A 20,414-nucleotide genomic window follows, 5' to 3' on the forward strand; every position below is an offset into this window, starting at 1 on the left:
CATTTTCATCATCTGAGTTAGATGCCACCAGCAGAAGGTTGATTTTCTTTTTTGGTGGTTCAGTTCTGTAGTTTCTGCTTTGGAGAGTTGCTCTTTTAAGACTTCTGAAAGCATGCTCCACACCTCATCCTTCTCACATTTTGGAAGGCACTTCAGATTCTTAAACCTTGTGTTGAGTGCTGTAGCTATTTTTAGAAATCTCACACTGGTACCTTCTTTGTGTTTTGTCAAATCTGAAGTGAAAGTGTTCATAAAATGAACAACGTGTACTGGGTCATCATCCATGACTGCTATAACATGAAGTATATGGCAGAATGTGGATAAAACAGAGCAGGAGACATACAGTATTCCTCCAAGGAGTTCAGTCACAAATTTAATTAACACAGTTTTTTTAACAAGCATGATCAGCATGGAAGCATGTCTTCTGGAATGGTGGTTGAAGCATGAAGGGGCATATGAATGTTTAGCATAAATTGCATGTAAATACTACAATGCCTGCTACAAAAGTGCCATGCAATCGCCTTTCTCACTTTCAGGTGACATTGTAAATAAGAAGCGGGCAGCATTGTAATTACAGTAAATGTAAACAAACTTGTTTGTTTTAGCAATTGACTGAACAAGAAGTAGAACTGAGTGGACCTGGAAGGCTCTAAAGTTCTACATTGTTTTATTTTTGAATGCAGTTATGTGACAAAAATCTACATTTGTAAGTTGCACTTTCAGGATAAAGAGATTGCACTATAGTACTTGTATGAGGTGAACTGAAAAATACTATTTCTTTTATCATTTTTACAGTGCGAATATTTGTAATAAAAAATAACAATATAAAGTGAGCACTGTACACTTCATATTCTGTGTTGTAACTGAAATCAATATATTGGAAAATGTAGAAAAACATCCACAAATATTTACTAAATTTCAGTTGGTATTCTATTGTTTAGCAATACGATTAAAATTGTGATTAATCATGATTAATTTTTTTAATTGTGATTAATATTTTTCAGTTAATTGTGTTAGTTAACTGTGATTAATCGACAGCCCTACTAATAACCAATGGATTATTGATCCTACTTACTGTATTAAATGGTATGCTTAGCAGTGTTTTTAGGGTTGAGGCCTAACATAGGATTGTGGGCAGGACTTGTATACTCCAGAACGTGTACATCACTGAATACACTTTCAGCACTCAATAAATGGATAATAAAACAAAAGTAACTATCTTTCACAGCTTTCTCTTACATAGTACTGGTAAAGTACAGGCAATCCTCAGGAAGGCAAAACTCAGCACCTGGCTCAGTGGATATATTGTAGTGACATGATGCAGGGCCTCTCGGGGGGGCAAGTGGGGCAATTTGCTCCAGGTTCCGCAGGGGCCCCCATGAAAGTTTTTGGGCCCTGGAACGGGGTCTTTCACTCGCTCCGGGGGCCCTGGAAAACTCTCGTGGGGCTCAGGCCCCCGGAGCTTCTTCTGCTCCGGGTCTTTGGCGGCAATTTGGCAGCGAGGGGTCCTTCCGCTCCAGGACCTACCGCCAAAGTGCCCGAAGATCCACGGCGAGGAGTCGCCCCGGGACCCACTGCTGAAGACCCCAGGCCTCCTGAATCCTCTGGGCAGCCCTGACATGATGAGGAGGGAAAAGGGAAAAAAACATAATCTGTGTAAAAATCAGTTTACTCTCAGGCTGGCTGTTCTCTGACAGAAAGTAAGGAAGGTTCTATTAGAAACCTGTCTAGTTTCTTGCCAGCTTGCCCACCCAGTTCCTCAGTCGCTGGCCCGGTGGGCTAATGGTATGAAGAGCCTGGAAGCACTGGCTCCCAAGCTCATGGCGCCTTAGCAGCTTGGGCTTCCAGAGTCCACTGCTTCTTTGCAGCCAGCTAGGCAGACAGCCCTAAAGTCATGGACCACAGGACTTACCTTTTTGTGGATAAATTTGATATGCTGGGTTTGTATTATAAATTGGAACCGAACTAAAATTTGAGTTATTGAGAGCTTTCGTGAAACAGCATTACCTTTCTTTACACAGATCTAGTCAATGCAGGGAAGAATTAACTTTGGGTACCTTAACAGTTAATTTCCATACCCTACCATGTTTGGATTTCTTTGAATGGTAACATTATCTCTGAATTTCCTGGATTGTAATACTTGAGTTTGATATAATTAAAACATCCCTGTTATTTTTTTTCACCCTTAAGTTACTGATAATTACTCTCAAAGTTGAGTCCACTTTAATTTAGTTTTTTGGCTTGGAATAATCATGTACTTAAAGGGACATCTACTGTCAGATAGTTGTGGACTGAATTTAAATGTTTGAAAAGAAGATTGCACTCTTGCTATTTTTATCTTTTAGTCTTATTCTGTTTGGTGTCTCAAAGCCCCAGCTCCTGGAGTCAGTTGATTAGGTGAGAATCTCAGCTTTGTTTTTTGTTTTTTTAAATGACGATGTTGAGGAGAAAATCTTGGAAATGTGACCCAAATGTGTCCTAAAGACTCAAAATACAGGAGACAAAAAGACTTTAAATTTCATTTTTTTAAAAAACCTCATAATTCTTAAGCCCATCTCCTGACTTTCTTGAGGATTGACTCATAATTTATAAACAATTGGGGATGTCAATACTGAGAAAAGTTTTATAAAACCTTAGCAATGTTTTCATGATTAAAAAAATGCAATGAATGTTAGGTGTCTTAGTTTATTTTTGAACTTACATTCCTTCTTCACAGTATTTATAATCCAGACACTATGGCACTGAGACAATGAATACGAATCAGAGAGAGAAACTAAAGTGAAACAGATTAGTCAGTTTCCAGTCTAGACTAATGGGAAGTAGTATCCTAGCGGATGGAACACTTAAATGGGATTCAGGAACCTTGAGTTCTTTTCCCAGCATTGCCACCAGCCTGCTGGGCAAATTATTTCCCTTCTCTGTGTCTCTGTTTTTCTGTCTGTCAAATGGGTATAGTGATACTTACATTCTTTTTAGAGCACTTTGAGATCTGTGGATAGAAAGTGCTAGTTAAGAGCTAGGTATTATTAATTATCATTATTTTGTTCCCCAGGCTGAATAAAATGCATGAGAGTATTATAATGATATAAAATAAATTAGATTTGTGTTTCAGTTTTAATTATGTAAGATATAAAATATTTCACAACAGAAAGTAAAGACTTTTTAAAAATATGCAACTTTCCATAACTCTCATATTTAGTCATTATACAGTTACTTAATATTGTAGCACAAAATACAGTAAATTCCAAAAGGAAAACATTTAAAAAGCTGCATAGTACTGCATGTAAAAAGGAAAGTGTCATTGTCATGTGGGGTTGCACAGTGCTAGCTCTGAGTACGAATTGCAGTCCAGCAAAACAATGAACTAGGCTCTCCACTGCTTTTTTGTGATATCTTGGTTCAGACTCTTCAAGGGATAATGGGTCCAACCCTACCTGTGACTCATTGTACACTTGACAAGTGTATAATGACAGGTGGACCATGTGGGCAAATCAGTCCAGGCCTGGAGATAAAAGATGCCTCCAGAGAGACAAAGGGGGTGAGGGGATGGCTGCCTTGTGACCTCTCCCAGTCCAGGAAAAAAGGATATAGTTGAAAAAGGCCAGCTTGGAGAAGCTGAGTGAGGGCTGCAGCTGGCCTAATGATCAGTGCAGACTCAAGAATGACAGTAGTGGGATTCCTGACTGAAGAAAGAAAAGCAGCACAGATTAGCAGCACAGACCCTAGGAGGAAGTCTTTGGGACTCCTGGTTGGGAGGAAATCTCCCAAAGTATCACACAGACCTCAGAAGTAGAGCTGTGCTATCCCTGAATCAAGGGGAGCAAGGGGTGAAGAAACAGTTTGATTTGCTGTAAGACTTCCCACGCCTGGGGTATTTTAGTTTAAAGTGCATTCTTACAAGGGCCCTAGAGGAAGTTGATGGCAACACACCTGGAGGGCCACACTTTTCCACAAAAGGATGCCTTGAGACAACTTTCTTACCCTTGACATAACACATGGAAAAAGTTCCTATTCAATAGATCTACTATTTTATCGTAGTTCAGACTTTAGTCAGAGAGCTGTCATGACTCGATTCCTCCTACTCCAGAGAAGGAGGTATTGTAGGGCTGTAGTGACTTAGTGAAAGATTTTCTATTATAAGCCTGAGTTTAACTGCCCTCTTCCAGAGTTCTAAAAAAACCCAAATTTGTCTGCCTGAATTTTCTCATTCTTTCCTTTATTCAATGTATAATTAACCTGTGGAACCCATTACCAAAATATAGGACTGAGGCCAAGAGTTTAGTAGAATTCAAAAAAGGATAAAAGCCTTACTTGGATTATGAGAACATCTACAGTTCTATTACATAGGTTAAAAGATAGGGGTAGGAATCCTCATCATTCAGGGTCTGAGCCACCACTGACTAACAGGGTTAGGAAGAATCATTCTCTACAGATCGGTTATGCTTAATAAATGACTATTATCAGGGTTTCTTACACCTTCCTCTGCAACATATGGTATTGGCTACTGTCAGAGGCAAGACAGACCACTGCTCTGATCCATTATAGCAGTTCCTATGCTCATTTCCATCTTCCATTGGTTTCAACAGGAGTTGTGCATGTGAATCATGGACACTCTGTCTTTAGACTTGATCACAATGCTAATATAGGTGTTCAGCTGGAATTTTGTTATCCTTTTTGCTTGGCACTTTCTGTTTCGGGGATGTGCCAAAGCATAGAAGACACCCTGGCAAGTATATGTTTATGTATGTATAAGTCACAGAATCAGAGTTTCATGGAATAATAATATGTTCAGTTTCATGATTTTGTTTGTTCAGTCATGAATAACTGGCTTTCATATGTTGTTCGGGTGCCATAATGACAGACGTGATTTTCTTCCCTTTTTTAAAAGGAATGTTTGTTAGATTCTATTCAGAACCCTTGTAAATTTGCAAAGTCTTGTGAAAATAAGTTTCTCAAATTGTTGCAATCTCTGCAACATAATTTGAATTTTCACTTGATTTTAGTTTAATTGATGTAAAAATAATTAAAACAGAGTAGTAATATGAAAATCTGCTAGTCATTCTGATGAATGTAAAGAAAATCAAAAGTTAAGGGGTGTGCTTTCAGCTCAGTGCATGGGGATTTAGGTACTTCTGTTAGAAGGAAGGGAGAGTTAAGTGCAATGGCAGAATACTCCGCCTCCTCACCTATGGACAGGTAAAGCCTGGAAGGCAGTAGGCCCATGAAAGGGCAAACTGTGACATGTCAAGTTATCCCCCTGAAGGCATGTGCTCCCTGACTTCACACATCTTTGCCTCACATGGAGGGGTGTTTGAGAAGCAAATAGCGTGGCTGCTGAGTTTGCAACAGAACAGGTACCAAGCCACCTAACAGAGGGGAGGGGGTTCATTGGCTATGAGGGCTAGTAACCCATGGATTTCTGTGCTCCTAACTACTTTGGAACTCCTCTGTGCTAAGCCCATTAATTCAGGCCTTGCATCTGGGAGAGGTTCAGTGAGCATATACTCTTAAAATCTAACAGGTTAATTCCGTGGATCAAATATAAATGACAGGGAATTGTGCATTGCAAAGCTCTAAGATCCTCAAGGGATTCTCATGGTTTATGATGTCATTAGAACCACCAGATGTGTATATAGTAGTAGCTTTGTTCAAAGTTTACTTATTTGTTTTTATAACACATTAAAAACTCTTTTTTTGCCTCCAGGTGGCTCTGCATAAAAACTGTTCTTCCTTTGGCAGAAGCTTCCTTCACATCACTCGAAATCCATTAATATGAGTAACATATTAACAGGTAAGTAAGGGAAGTATAGAATTCCTGTGAGGGGTTTCTAGTGGTATCATAAGCCACAAAAATCAAGCTTTGCCACTAACAGTCCAAGAAGAGATTGCCTTTTGCCTCATTGTTCAACGTTTACTTTGAAGATAGAGCATTTCTAATCATTTATATTCCCTCAAACCCAAAGGCTCAGATTTCTGTTGTGGCTGCGTCTGTAGTATTATGATTGTTTTGCTGTCTGCTACTCTTAAGAGATTTCCACAGAGAAGGCGTTACTTTATATGCCATACTGAATTACATGTACTTTAGTGTTCATAATCAATTAGCGTTCTGGTGGTGGTAAACTATGAAAGGGAAGCCAGAATGGGAAATCCATTCTGGTCACTCACCCCAGAATAGAATTATAGTAACATAGGTACACGTAGGAACAAATATTGCCCCCTCCTCCACTAACATGGAGAGTCCTGCATTGCCAATCCCAAATTTTCAAAATCATGAGTCACTAAAAGAAAAAAATGTGATAAATAAGAACAACCCTATTTTTTAAAAATCTTTTGAGCTTTTAAGGGTGCTATTGGGTTCATGTTTTCAAACCTTTCTCCACAACTATGAGGCTAGAAACTTATTCTCTTAAGTGAAAGTTGAGATTCTCACCTAGTGACTTGATTCCAGGAGCTGAGTCTTTAAGAAAAAACATCAACTCTTGTGAAACCCATGATAAAATTGCCAGACTTGACAATGCTGCTTGAATCAATCCTACACACAGTGTGTTTGCTCACAGGGAGGTGGGATTTGGGGAGCTCAGGCAGGGTGATTATCCCCTGCATTCCATAATTCCTCTCTGCATGAGGTCCTGTGTGTGACTGAACAGGGAAAGAGTTTGGGGGCAGGATCAGTGGATCTGACATTACATGGATCCTCCAGTCATTTAGCCTTGTGGCTGAAATAGCAGTCTGTGGTCATTCCATGGGCAGGGGAGGGAAATGGGTAAGTTGTGAAGAAGGAATCATTTCTCCCTCCCTACCCAATAGGGAAATCTTCAGTGCAGAGCCTGTTGGCAGCCATCTTTTATTCATTGAATTTAGCTGTAGGTCATGGTGAGTAGAGTCTAATTTTGGCATATTTAAAAATTCTTTTAGTTTTAATTCATTTTTGCCCCCACCATAGAGTTTCTCTTTTCCTTCCTGTTGCTAGGAAGAAAACTTGCACAGAACCTGTGTGTGTGTGTGTGTGCATGTGCGTGTGCATGTGCGTGTGTGTGTGTGTTTTAAAAGCTTCATGATCGATCCACTGTACAAGTGACTGCCATCAGTAACAACATCTACTTGTTTGTTTTTCACTTCGCTGCTCTTAAGGTAAATTATCAGATGATGAGTTTGTTCACCTACATATTAGTGAAATTTAAATGTGTAAGTGTTCAAATTATATCATGAGCTTGATTCACTCCAGTTTCTTGCTAGTGTAATTGTACTGTTTTCAGGGGGTGGAGGGTTACATTGGCATTAAATTGGAGTAATGCGGTGGTAAATCAGGCCACACATTTCTTTTGATTTATGGTTTAGTTTTTGTCACTAATGCTTCATATTAAAGTATATGGGATAAATTAATTGCTCTGTAACTCAATCAATGTAATGAAAAATCTACTAGACCACTGTTCTTCTCCATGTGGCCTCTCAATAATAGCTTATTGCATCTATCATGTGATAGAGGGTGAGTAATGAATGAGAGTTTTATTATTACATAATTTTATAATAAGCTTAATTACTGTGGACTAGATAGAGGATTTGGAACTAAGTCCTACATTCTAATCCTGGTTCTTCCACTGACTCACTGTTCTTGGGCAAGGGGCAAGTCACGTAGGCTTCAAAACAGCAATGTATTTAACCAGATGTCCAACTTCACCACATGAGTGGTACTATTGCAGTCAATGGCACTACTCCTACATATAAAATCATGCAAATACTCAAGTGTTTTGCTGGACTAGGAACTTAATCTCTGCCCGTTTCCAAATTTGTAAAACGGGACTAACAATAATAACTCCAGGAGACAGTGTGAGGATTCATTAGCTAATGCTCACTCACCATTTTGCATACGTACGTTACTTTATTACCAACCAGTTTAATTAATAGGTAATGATCATGAGGGGTATTGAGATCTTGCAACTCCTGTTGACTTCAGTGGAGATTGAGAATGCACAGCACCTCTCAGGATCAGGCCTTAAATACGCTAGCTACTTCCTGGGCTCATAGAAACAGCCCTTAAAAGGGTTACAGTGTATTGAACTGTATTGTGAAGGAAAAATATTTATGCTGGGAAGAGATTAAATGAGAGGAGATAAATGCTATGCAATGTCAGTCCTTTATATGATTAATTCATTCATATATCACAGTGAGATTAATGACTGCAATTATGATCAGAAAATAACAAACAGTTCCACTGTTTTCAGTTTGTTGCTTAAGAGTAGTATAAAGTGTTTGCTGTTGCTATAGGTAATTCAGCCAATAATACAAAACAAACATCAGTGTTCCCTTTCAACAAGAGTGTGTGTGTAGGATGCATAATAGGTGGCGTACATGTGAATTTAGAGCAGCAGTTTAATGAACTAGCATCTATAACATTTTGATTTTTCTTTGCTGCTGTTTTCTATAGCATTGCAAAGACCTTGGTAACAATAAAAGGTTAAAATTCAACTGCATCCTGCAACAGTGAGGTAAAATCTTTTAAAAATTTTCTTCGTGAATGATTCTATGTAGAATTTTTATACTTGGGGAGCAAATTGTCCTGAGATTAGATTGGGGCATGTAGTATTGCTGATTTGTCTGTGGCAGAATTTGTGACAGATATATATGTTTGCTTGTCTTTTTAGTTTTGTACTATTTGGCATTTTTCCCCATCAGTTTTAGGAGCATTTAGGCCAACATTTTCAAACGTATGTGGATAAACTTACCTTCCCAGCTGGCCTCATTTTCACAGAGACTGAGCGTCTACAGCTTCTTTTGACTTCAATGGGAGTCATGAGTGCTCAGTGCCTCTGCAAATAAGATAATTTTTATTTAGGTAATTAACTTTAGGCACCTACATGTGGAAATTTTGATGCTAGTAATTATGACCTTATATTTATAATTGTATAGCTTTCACAGGTCAGATTAGTAATGTCTTTTTTGAAGTAACTTTGCACACCTGGGAATAGCATGTTCTATAGAACTACAGAGAAACAGAGCAAAATATTTTGATAAGGAAGAAAAGGTTTCACAAATGTTCTGGACTTCCTTGTGTAGTTGTCAAACCTGCCCATCTGGTCCTTCATTTTTCTTTTGAATCCCAGTGAAGTATTTTGAACTTGTGAAAATTAAAACTATTTCCCATACTTGTGGCCAATTTCATGCTGGCAGAACTCAGCTGCAGTCAATAGAGTTGTGCCAGCAATTCAAGCCCTATGGGATTATATCCAGACTGTAAAATCAGACAGTGACATACACTGTCTGTTTTGTGGGTATTCCCCCTTGTTTTACTCAGTTAATGGAAATTATGTGTCATAGCAACAATGCTGGAGATTTCCCTGAGCCCAGCACTAAGCCACTCTGTCCTCTGTATTCATGTCAGCTACTGCTATCCTCTCTAGGCTTGCTGCTGAGGAATATGATGCGGGCACTGCATTGCAGGTCAATATACAGCGCTGAGCAGGGGAAGGACCTCTTTTGGCATTGCCAGAGTCTCTAGCAGAGGCAGAGGTATTGCTATACATTTACTTTCATGGATTTTTCCAGTCCATTAAAGTAAATTATTAGGAATAGTTTTGCAATTGACAGTGTTAAATCCATAATCTATAGAGTTAATCTATATAGTAGTGGTTAGGTAATTCATCAGAGTACTTCCTGCATCACGAGAGAAAACCAAACTCTAAGTGTCTCCTCTCCTTTCTGAATAGAAAGGCATTGATGGAGAGGGTTTACCTCAAAATGCTCATCTCCAAAGAGTGCTCAGTTCCATAGCATTGTCCTCTGTGGGAGGCCTGTTCAGCTCCAGCAGAATGCACAGAGCCTGAGTTTTGGTGAGATTAGTAGAAGAAAAATCAGACTACCAGCACTGGGAGATTTGCAGAGTCATATGTTGCCAGCTGCTAGCCACCACGGCTTGTACTGCTACGACCCTTCCAAGGGGCTCATATAGCATGCAGCTGCAATTTTTGTAGCTTTGACCAACATTGCACATGCTGGTTTCAGAAGGGGTTGTGCATAAAGTAGCATGTTTCCCTGGCTCTCCTCGTCTGGCTGGTCACAGCTCCTGTCCTCACACACAACATGGCCCACAGTGCTGTCTACATAAGAAAAGCATACCACATTCACTACCCTGGCTTATTATTTACTTATATTTCAGAAGGGCCTACAAATCCCAAATGAGATTAGAGTCCCATTGTGCTAGGCACTGAACAGGCATATTAAGATACAGTCCTTATCCACAAGAGTTTAAAGTCTGAACAGACAAGGAGAATGAAGTGTGAGAAAGGAAATAGAGGTATAGGGACATGGGTAAGGTCACACAGCGGAGATGCAAATGGAACTGAGGTTTTCTAAGCTCCCATCCAGGTACTATGTTCATTGGACAACAATGCCTCTCAGTTTAATTAAATTGGTTTAGAAACTGCTGTAGTTAAATAGGTGCAACTTTTTTGTGCAGACACTCTTATTTTATTTAAAAATGCCGTGTATTACTTTTAAGTCAATAGGGAATTGATTTTATGGTAAATCAATATATGGGGCTCTTAAACTGAAACACTAGTGTCCACCTAGGCAGTTGCACCTATTTAACTAAAGCAATGTCTAAACCCAGCTAGTTAACTAAATACAGTTTTCTCATGTAGACAAACCCAGAGATTAGCTTGCTACGTGGTGAGTTAGAGCAAACTGTACCTCTTTTTCCCTCTCCAAGTTGTTGCCTGACCTATTTTTCATGGAGATGCCACTGTTTTGGTCTTCCTCTTACCGGGGGGTGGAGGTGAGCATATGGCCCAAACATATTTGGGTAACACTATGCCATTGAGCAAATATACTGCAGAAAAATGAGTGAAAATAGATAAATAACTTATGAATTGTAGCATTTGAGCCATGCTGAAATTGTATTTGGCAATGTAAATCCATTTAGAACACATTGGATGGATTTAGATATTTTTCCAAAATATAATTTAAATTGACTGAAGAGGAAATCTAATCAACGTACTACATTAGGAGCACACTTCTTCTAGGGATCTGCCTCTCAATTTATGTTGTAGTGAAGGAAATGCAGGTGTCAGGGAGATTAACTTTTCACTTTGGGACTCCTAGGCTCAAATCTGACTTATACCACAAATGACAATGGAGGGAGGGATAGCTCAGTGGTTTGAGCATTGGCCTGCTAAACCCAAGGTTGCAAGTTCAGCCCTTGAGGGGGCCACTTAAGGATCTGGGGCAAAAATCAGTATTTGGTCCTGCTAGTGAAGGTAGGGGGCTGGACTCAATGACCTGTCAAGGTCCCTTCAGGTTCCAGGAGATAGGTATATTAAAATTAATGATCTCTAGTAGACACTTGTCCACAGCATAAAATTTGGAATGATGCTCTTTGCTCTGTACTGGAATGGCAGAGGTAGTTATAATTTAGGATCATGGCTCATTGGTAGATCTTGGATAAACTTTCACATTGCTGATTACACTATACTAGGTATTAACTAGTGCAGGGATTCTCAAACTTCATTGCACCATGATCCCATTCTAACAACAAAAATAACTACATGACCCGAGGAATGGGGACTGAAGCTCGAGCCTGGCTGTCCCAGGAGCACTCAGCCCAAGGCAGGAAGCCTGTAACCTGAGCCCTGCCACCCAGGTCTGAAGCCTGAGGGGTTTGGCTTTCGGCAGTGGGGCATGGGCTTTGGCCCCAGGCACCAGCAAGTCTAATGCCAGCCCTGGTGACCCCATTAAAACAGGGTCCTGACCCACTTTGGGGTCCCAACCTACAGTTTGAGAACCGCTGAACTAGTGCAATAAAGCCTCAATCCAGTAAAGCACACAGAACTTTGTGTGTGAGTGGTTCCATTTATTTCACTCTCATCCTTAAATGTACATGTTTAAGTGCTTAGCTGGTTAGGGCTGGAGTCTCTTACTGACACCGTCAAGAAGATGACTGTTGTATACTAAATAGTACTAAGGTTCATTATGCCTAGCAATGATGATTAATATTAACAATAGTGACATAGCTAAATCCCCATGTACTGTGCTGAAAAAGTGCTAACTTAACTAATGGTAACAGGGCACATAATTCACTGCTTTAATTGCCCTCCTTTGTTCAGTACAATTTGTATTTTCTTTGCAAAGGAGTTTCAAAAAGTAGACTAGATTGCTTGTCCAGTTACATTTTTATCTTTCACATCTCAGTCTAGTTGAAGTTCTTGTTAAACTCATTTATCATTTGCACCATGGCAATATGTGTTGAATGTTTGTATGTGTATTACTGCCTTGGTATCGCTTGTATTAGCAAGCCATGAAAAAATAAATAGTGTCCTTAGAAACTGTAAACTGAATGTGGAAACATGCTCAATACTTCATTGCTTCTAATTGCCTTTAGCATTCCGAAGTACTACAAAGATCGCCCAGGCACGATTTGTTTGATGATAATTGTGCAATATTCAGAGACATAAATTGGCAGCACTGCGACTTAGGTTGAATGTTAGAATAGTAGTTAGGGACCCAGTCCTAGCTGTCCTTACACATTTTTACCAGCTCTAGACTGATCTCCAACTGTAGGACTGGGCTCTGTTTTCAAGAGATTTCAAGCTATTCACTTGCAGTCTTTCATTATGGTAGAAACAGTTCAGCATCTTGTAATGGGTCAGGAATGCTGATGGCCTTAGGCTCATTGTCTGCAGCATAGGTAGAGCTGGTCCAGGGGTACCCAGTGTGACTATTGTAAAACATTCTCAGGGCCTGCTCTGTATTACACCCATTAAATCTATTTCAGTCTTTAAACTGAACACTCCCCTGAAAGCAGTACTTCTCTGCCAGTCCCTTGACTTCTGTTATATACCTATTTCCCCTGCTTCCTCATCCCACCCTACTCTACAGTGTTGCATGTTGTCATTACTTGATTTGCCTTACTTAGATTGTAAACTCTTCAGGGTAGGGCTTTATCTTTTGATATGCTAGTACAGTGTCATGAATACCTCCTAAAAGCAGCAAAGAATCCTGTGGCGCCTTATAGACTAACAGACGTTTTGGAGCATGAGCTTTCGTGGGTGAATACCCACTTCGTCAGATGCACAGAATACCTCCTGTGCTTCATAAATAATGTTATAGCAGTAATATGAAATGTAATGGGAAACATTGACTGGTGCAACCAAAGATAATGCAACAACATTGTAAAATTGTTTTCCTCCTGCCTCCTCATCTGCTGCTGAAAACAGCAAATTTGTAATACAGATTTTTGCAGTGGAGTTTTACATTTGTACAAAACGTTGTACTTTTTCTAGCTGTTTGAATATGCAGGCCCACACATCTTAAAAATAGATCGGTTTTGATTTGTCTTTTTGTTCCTTTGACAGCTCTCTTCTACAGTTGTGTTCTTCTCAATGTGAAGATGGTTTGGTCCCAAATCTAAATGAGTATCTATTGTGCATCTTTTGTTACAATCTCTCCAGTGAGTGAATGCACTATTGTTACCTAGTGATCTAGGTTTCCGAGTTTCATGCAGTGCATTTTGCAAAATTCAGCAGAAGGGCCAATTTACTATGGACACAATAACTTTTCACTTTACTCTGCAATTTATTATGACCTCAAACCCATGCACTCCTTCAGGAGTGTGCTGAGGGCTTTATTCAGCCAATGTAATTCAAAGCTCAAATTGGTCACCTGTGTTTCTTTGAAGACCTCAGTATTTTCCTCTGAAAGAAAAGATTGAGATAAGAACTAACTGCTTTTTTAAAAAACAAACAAAAATGTTTTGTAAGACATTTGATATGAAACACTTTCTCATTCTGATTGTCTTAAAATGTAATTATTTTCAAAGGAATTATTTTCACATCCACTAAGCTGCACTGTAGACTTCCAGATAAATACATTTTGCGATGCTTGTGTAGTTTCAGGTATTAAACTTTCATAATACTTCTACATGTATTTTTCTAGTAACCAAAGGATCACCAGCTTTTTTGCCCACTTAAAACTGAGTAACCAATTTGTGATATGCTTCAGAAATCTATCGTTTTCTCCATAATTTGTTCTGAAACATGCTGAGTTATATTTTTATGTATAATTTTTCTTTCTGAATTTTGGAAAAAGTTTATGTATTTGTGTTCTGGCAACAGGAAGCTCTTTGAAGGAGAAATCTGGTTCGTAGTTTGTTTTTTTCTTAAATACTTGCTGACCATTTTTATTCATGTTGTTCTTTTTATAAGAGGAAATCATGAAAATTCTAATAGACACAAAGATAAATAAAGAGAGATTTTACAGTCTCCATGGATAGAACGATAACACTGTGATGAAGTTTTCTGGGGAGATAGTTTGAATTTTTGTTTGTTTTTAAATGCTATCAGAGCCCAATTCTGAGAGTTGCTTCCTCTCAAAGTTTAATTTCTGTTAAAATCAATGGAAATAGAAGGTACTTAGCACTTCACAGGACCTGCCTGAACATTAGGCTTTGATCCAGAAAATCACTTAAGCAAATCCTTAATCTTAGTTTCACTTTTGATTTTATTAGGGCTGCTGCACATGCTTAAAGTTAAGCCTGTGCTTACCACTTTTCTGGGTTGGGTTTTTAATGGACAACACATCAGGAAACATATCTATTAGGATATGACAATGGAAGTTGTGAACTGGTCAGAAGGTGGACTGGTCAGGCACTTCAAGGACTAGTAATCTGTAACTAACGCACAGCTCTACACATCCTTCACGATGTGTGACTAAACCACTACCACCAAGAGAAAAGCAGCAAAAATAATTAAAGATCTCAAAAACATGACCTATAAGAGAAGATTGAACAAATTGGGTTTGGTTAGTCTGGAGAAGAAAAGACGGAGAAGGGACCCGATAATAGTTTTCAAGTATATAAAAGGTTGTTACAAGCAAGAGGGAGAAGAATTGTTCTTCTTAACCTCTGAGGATAGGAGAAGAAGCAATGGACTTAAATTGAAGCAAAGAAGGTTTAGGGTGGAGATTAGGAAAAACTTCGTAACTGTCAAGGTGGTTAAGCACAGAAATAAATTGCCTAGGGAGGTTGTGGAATCTCCATCATTGTAGATTTTTAAGAGCAGATTAGACAAACACCTGTCAGGAATTGTCTAGATCAGGTGTGGGAAAACTTTTTGGCCTGAGGGCCACATCAGGTTTCCGAAATTGTATGGAGGGACGGTTAGGGGAGGCTGTGCCTCCCCAAACAGCCAGGCGTAGCCCAGCCCCACCTCCTATCGGAACCCCCCTGCTTTTCACCCCTTGACACGCTCCTCCCCCCAAGACTCCTGCCCCATCCAACCTCCACTGTTCCCTGATGGTCCCCTGGGACTCTTACCCAATCCACACACCCCCGGCCCCTGACTGCCCCTGGAACCCTGGCCCCTGACTGCCCCCTGCCACCCCATCCAACCCCCACTCACCTTCCTGACTGCCCCCCTGACTCCTGCCCCCATTCAACACCCCTATTCCCCACCCTCTGACAGCCTCAACCCCATCCACACCCCTGCCCCTGACCACCCCCCCAAACTCCCTTGCCCTCTACCACCCCCGCCCCTCCATGCCCCCTCACAGTGCTGCCTGGAGCACCGGTGCCCATCTCCTGCACATTTTTCAATAAGGAGGGGCTGAGAGAAGAGAGAGCCAAAAGTGATCATGTGGGGGACCATACCAGGCTTCCTCTAAAAAGAGGGACTGGTGGCTGAGAGACATCTCTTATTTTTAAAAAGCCTTTTAATTTTGCCCTCCTTGCATGTGCAAAACTCAGAAAGTTAAAGCTATTTTACATTGCATACATTACATTTTGTCTCTTCAGTGTATGAGTAACACAATTCATCTTTCCTGATAGTTGTTGGCAGACAGTCTTGCTAAAATTAGTCTTGTCTATTAATAGGGAAACTTTAGCAAAAACCGTACATTTGTATTGTATATTGTAACACTACAATGCTGTCCTCTATTTCTTTTCATTCTGCCATAAAACTCTGACCTCTGATTACAAGGGAGGGTGCTCGCTAAGCCAGATGTCTTAACCACATTCAGATAAGTCACTCATCACCTTTTTTGAAAGCAGTGTTACATACAGCAGTGTGGGTGATGCATAGTTTTTGCTTTCCGCTCAATCTTTCCAAAGCTAACAGAAGAAGGATTTGAAAGTGCATTAGTCCTGTTGTGTCAGCTGGTTAGGCAGCAAGTCCTAGAGGATGAGACTGATTATTTCAATGAAAAACTGAGGTCAGATTGCCAGGAGAGGTGTCTGCATACTGTTTAATATTGGAACCAAAAATAACAACTAGTGTAGGGGAAAAAATGCTTGGCTAATAAACTTGGTTCCAGACTTGCCTTTTGTAATCGCAAGCAAGTCTGATGACCTTGAACTGAGTAACTGTTTGAAACACTTTTAAACCTATATTTTTAGACCTAAACAAATAATCAACATACACCCTTTACCAAAAGTTCTACATTTGGCTTCCTTGCTCAGACTAAATTCTTTCTGTTTTAAGCCAAATAACTAATGTTCTCAACTTACTTCATGTGCTTAATAACATAGACAGTATACCCCTCCCGAAATGTTGCCATGTGATTATGGATTATTGATGAACCTATTGGAATTGTGGGACACTGAACTCATTAATCTTCAAACAGGCTTGTTAGCCCTTCTTGTGTACTGCTGCTCTCGGGACACTCTGAATACTTGTGTGTAAATCCTCAACCTAATGCTCTGCCTGAGAAGTCAGATTGATAATGGGTAGCTCCACTGAGGGATTGGAGGAGAAAAATCCATCCCTCTCACAGTCCTGAGGCCAGGGAGAAGCTCTTCAGAGTGCTCTTCAAGAGAGCTGCCACAGCCCTCCCACTGCAGCCTTTCCTCTGAGCACTGATATACAGGGAGCTACCATACAGCAGAGCTCTGTCCCGGGCAGATGTAAACACCCCTGCATGTCCATCCTCTCTCGGTCCTCTCTCCCACATTCTTTATGTACTAGACCCACATCAGTTCTGCTAGCAGGGGCTTTCTGCAACTGAAGGAGGCGGGGCCAGGGTTTCCTACATGATGCTAAATTTTTGCCTATGAAATAAAAATCCATATGTTTGTAAGTCCAAACTGAAAAAAAAATAGTTTCCTTCAGATCTAATAAATGCATAATTTGTGTGGTACAAAATGCAGTTTTCATCAGATGCTTGAATACAACAGCTATGCACATACTTTGCTTTCTGAACGACCAGACACACAACTGTATAGGCTAGAAGGACTGCAAAGAGCCATACCCCATGAATAGTTTGGTAGAAGGATAACATGTCCACCACCACATTGCTAACATCTACCCTTTTTCTTTCTATCCAAATAGCCAGACTCTTATCGTCTCCCTTCTTGACTGCTATTGCCTTCTCCCCTGCAGCCTTATTGCACCAACTTTACCCTCCTCCAGTCCCTACAAAGAATAGCTGCTAAGATCATGTTCCTTGCCCATGATTCTGATCATATCTCCTCCCTCAGTCCTTTTTGAAGCTGTCCACTGGCTCACCCTGTCTACCTTGTGTCCTTACATTCAAGCTCTTCATGACTCTGCCACTCTCAATCCACTCGTGTCCCTTCTCACGCTGTGTCAATTATGCAGGCCTCCTCTACTCATTTGTCAGCTTCTCACACAAATATCTCTTCACTTTTTTTCCATGCTACCACCTTTTCACTGAATGATCTCCCCTGAACTGATCCAAAAGGCCACTACCCTTCTGCTCCTTCTGATCTGAAGATCCAGCTGTAACAAATAACCAATTAACGATTGAGGGGCAGCCAATTTAGGTTGGAGGGCAGATGGGCATGGCTGGCACTCATTTTATTTATAATAAAAAAATTGAAACTATATCAATGTATATAAAATTATATATTTTCTCCCTCTACCAACATTCTTCATTTCTCACTTGTCTTCTTGTAAGCTCTTCAGAAGTGGCCCCCCCCATCTTCATATGTTCTTGTACAGCGCCCATCAAAATAGAGACCTTGATCCTACTTGGGATCTCTGGGTGCTACTGTACTATACATGTTAAACAATTAAAATAGCTTTTGTGCTGAGGTTTGTACCACAAGGTTTGGTACCAACACAGAATTGTAAATCTATATTTAGAGCTGATTGATATCAGCCATCATCCTTCACAGCACTGTCAGCTTGGTATTAACAACTGCAAAAGTATATGCCTGTACTGTGTACTCCTTCAGATCACTTACCTGTAGGCTAACTTACATCAAGTCCCCTTTTCACTTATAAGCTTTTGTTCAAAATATCTTTGTTTCTAAATAAATGCTTGTATGTAAAGGTTAAAGAATGATACTATCAAGAGCTTCTAAAATCTGAGCCACAGTTTCAAGTTCATATCACACAGTAATTAATAATGTTTGCAACTAACATTCCTTTACAGATCTAGTCACAGTAAAAGCCATATGAAAAATGTTAAAGTCTTCAAGTGAAAACATTGGGAAGTGATTTATCTCAGTAGGGAGGGAGCTAATCTTTTTCCAGTTTTTGTCCGGATATTCATGGGTTTTATTTCATAGATAAGACTCTGCCACCATAAGCAAACTGGAATGAGGAGCTGTAAAAGTCTTATGGGTGGAGACAATATTAGTCAGCACTAGCACCGGAGCAAATGTGATCATCAGTTATAAATATCTTACTTGATGAAGTTAAGTGATATGAATAATTTTATGCGACATTTCAGAAGTACCCATTTGCAGCTGTTCTATCAGTCTAAAAATTACAAATATGAGAAAATACAGAATCACAAATGACTGAAAAAGGACTATGGTATTTAAGCATTTCAAGGTGTGTATTGTGGGTTAGGGTGGTTGAGAGTGTGCTTGGCATCGCAAGATTCAGAACGTTTTGTAACAAAATGAATCCCAGAAATGTTTCAAGGGTTGTGTTTTAGATAGCAAGTGTATTTCTTAAAAGTTTGTCTTTTATAGTTCAGTGTTAACTGTGGGCCAAATTCATCCCTGGTGTAACTCTTTTTGGCCTGATTTTTGGCTTCCATGGAGAAACACATAGGATGAAAGAAATGAGGTTCTCATAAAATTTACCTCCTATTGTTCTTTTGAGGAGATGAGGTTGGCTATGTTGTCCCCAGCTTTCCTTCCATGGAATGGACAGGGATTTGAGCCTCAGAAATCATGGAGCACTCAGGGCCTCATGAGGGATCACCCTCACCTCCTAACCAGCATAGCTTTTTCCCTTCTCTAGTAGGGGGCCACACCTTTGTTTTCAAATAATTAAAATATATCATTCTCTGGGGATTCTAATAATCAGGTAAAGGCTCAAGAAGAGTTTAACCCTCTTACTTAGATTGTAAGCTCTTTGGGTCAGGGACAGTCCCTTATTCTGTGCTTGTGCAGTGCCTTGGACAACGGGGTCATGGTCCATGAGATGCTATGGTAATACATATGATAAAAACCACAAGAACATGCAAGTGGTCCCATTGACTTCAATGGGAATATTAGTGTTAATAAAGCAGGATTTGCCTAGAATGGCCATGGCTAAAAATGAGGAGAGCTGGCTGCTTAATGATCTGAAATTAGGATTTCTGAGATAATAAATGTTAAATTACCTGCAGATGCTGATTGAAATATAAATCACAAATGACATTGGTTCTGCAAGTACATGAAATCTACTATGCTACTTTCTCTCAAATTATTACAGTAACCTTTAAATAAATTATGTGTTCAGACCAGGTTACAATGGCTTTTATAACAGTCAAAGTTTGCTCTAAGGTGAGCACATTCTTTTTATGCACCAGTTTCTTATGTGTATCTGAAGACAAGATTGGGTCCAGATGACCTTAAAGCCACCTTTCTCCTAAATATCAAGAGTTTTCTCCTTTTTTCTTGAAACCTATTGATTAAGGTAATTACTGACATTTCAGTAAACAGAGAAAGATTGAATGATTTTTTTGATATGTACTTTGCTTGCCATAAAGGGAAGTTATTGCTGTTTGCCAGATTAAAGACATCAACCTGTCTTTCAGAAACATGCAGTGTGATCACAGGAATACTTCTAGTGGCTATGTATGGTAGGTGCTTTGTCCTTCTTTATGACTAAGTTTTCATTTTTGAAGAATCAAAATCAAGTTTTTAATTTTTTCACACATTCAGTGATGTTGAATTGTTTATAAAAGTTAATTGACATGGTTATAAAACTGCACAAAAATCCTCTTAAGGGACCAGATCCTCAGCTGGGGTCAATTGGCATAGCTATGACATTAATGAGACTATGTCAGTTAACAGCAGGTGATCATCTGGCCCAAAATCCCAAATTATTAGCAGAACAAACTGCTACAATCTGTACTCTAGATTTAGAAATTAGAGGCCTGATCCTTTAAGTACATATTGGGTTCAGTGCTGATTACCATGAGTATTCCCACTGAAGTCCTGAACCATCAACTCAGGTCTTATGACC

At 39.7% G+C, this 20,414-nt stretch overlaps 1 protein-coding gene across 3 annotated transcripts in view; it reads left to right on the forward strand.

The window, feature by feature from the left end:
• The first annotated feature begins 8,339 nt into the window (after window positions 1-8,339).
• RP1 (RP1 axonemal microtubule associated) overlaps window positions 8,340-20,414 on the forward strand; it is a 305,041-nt gene continuing 292,966 nt past the window's right edge. For all 3 annotated transcript variants that reach the window (XM_032771359.2, XM_032771361.2, XM_032771360.2), the window contains exon 1: window positions 8,340-8,486. The gene's annotated coding sequence lies outside the window, so the exon portion shown is untranslated. The remainder of the gene's footprint in view (window positions 8,487-20,414) is intronic.

The sequence above is a fragment of the Chelonoidis abingdonii genome, chromosome 2 (assembly GCF_003597395.2).
Source record: "Chelonoidis abingdonii isolate Lonesome George chromosome 2, CheloAbing_2.0, whole genome shotgun sequence".
Classification (NCBI taxonomy): Eukaryota; Metazoa; Chordata; order Testudines; family Testudinidae; genus Chelonoidis; species Chelonoidis abingdonii.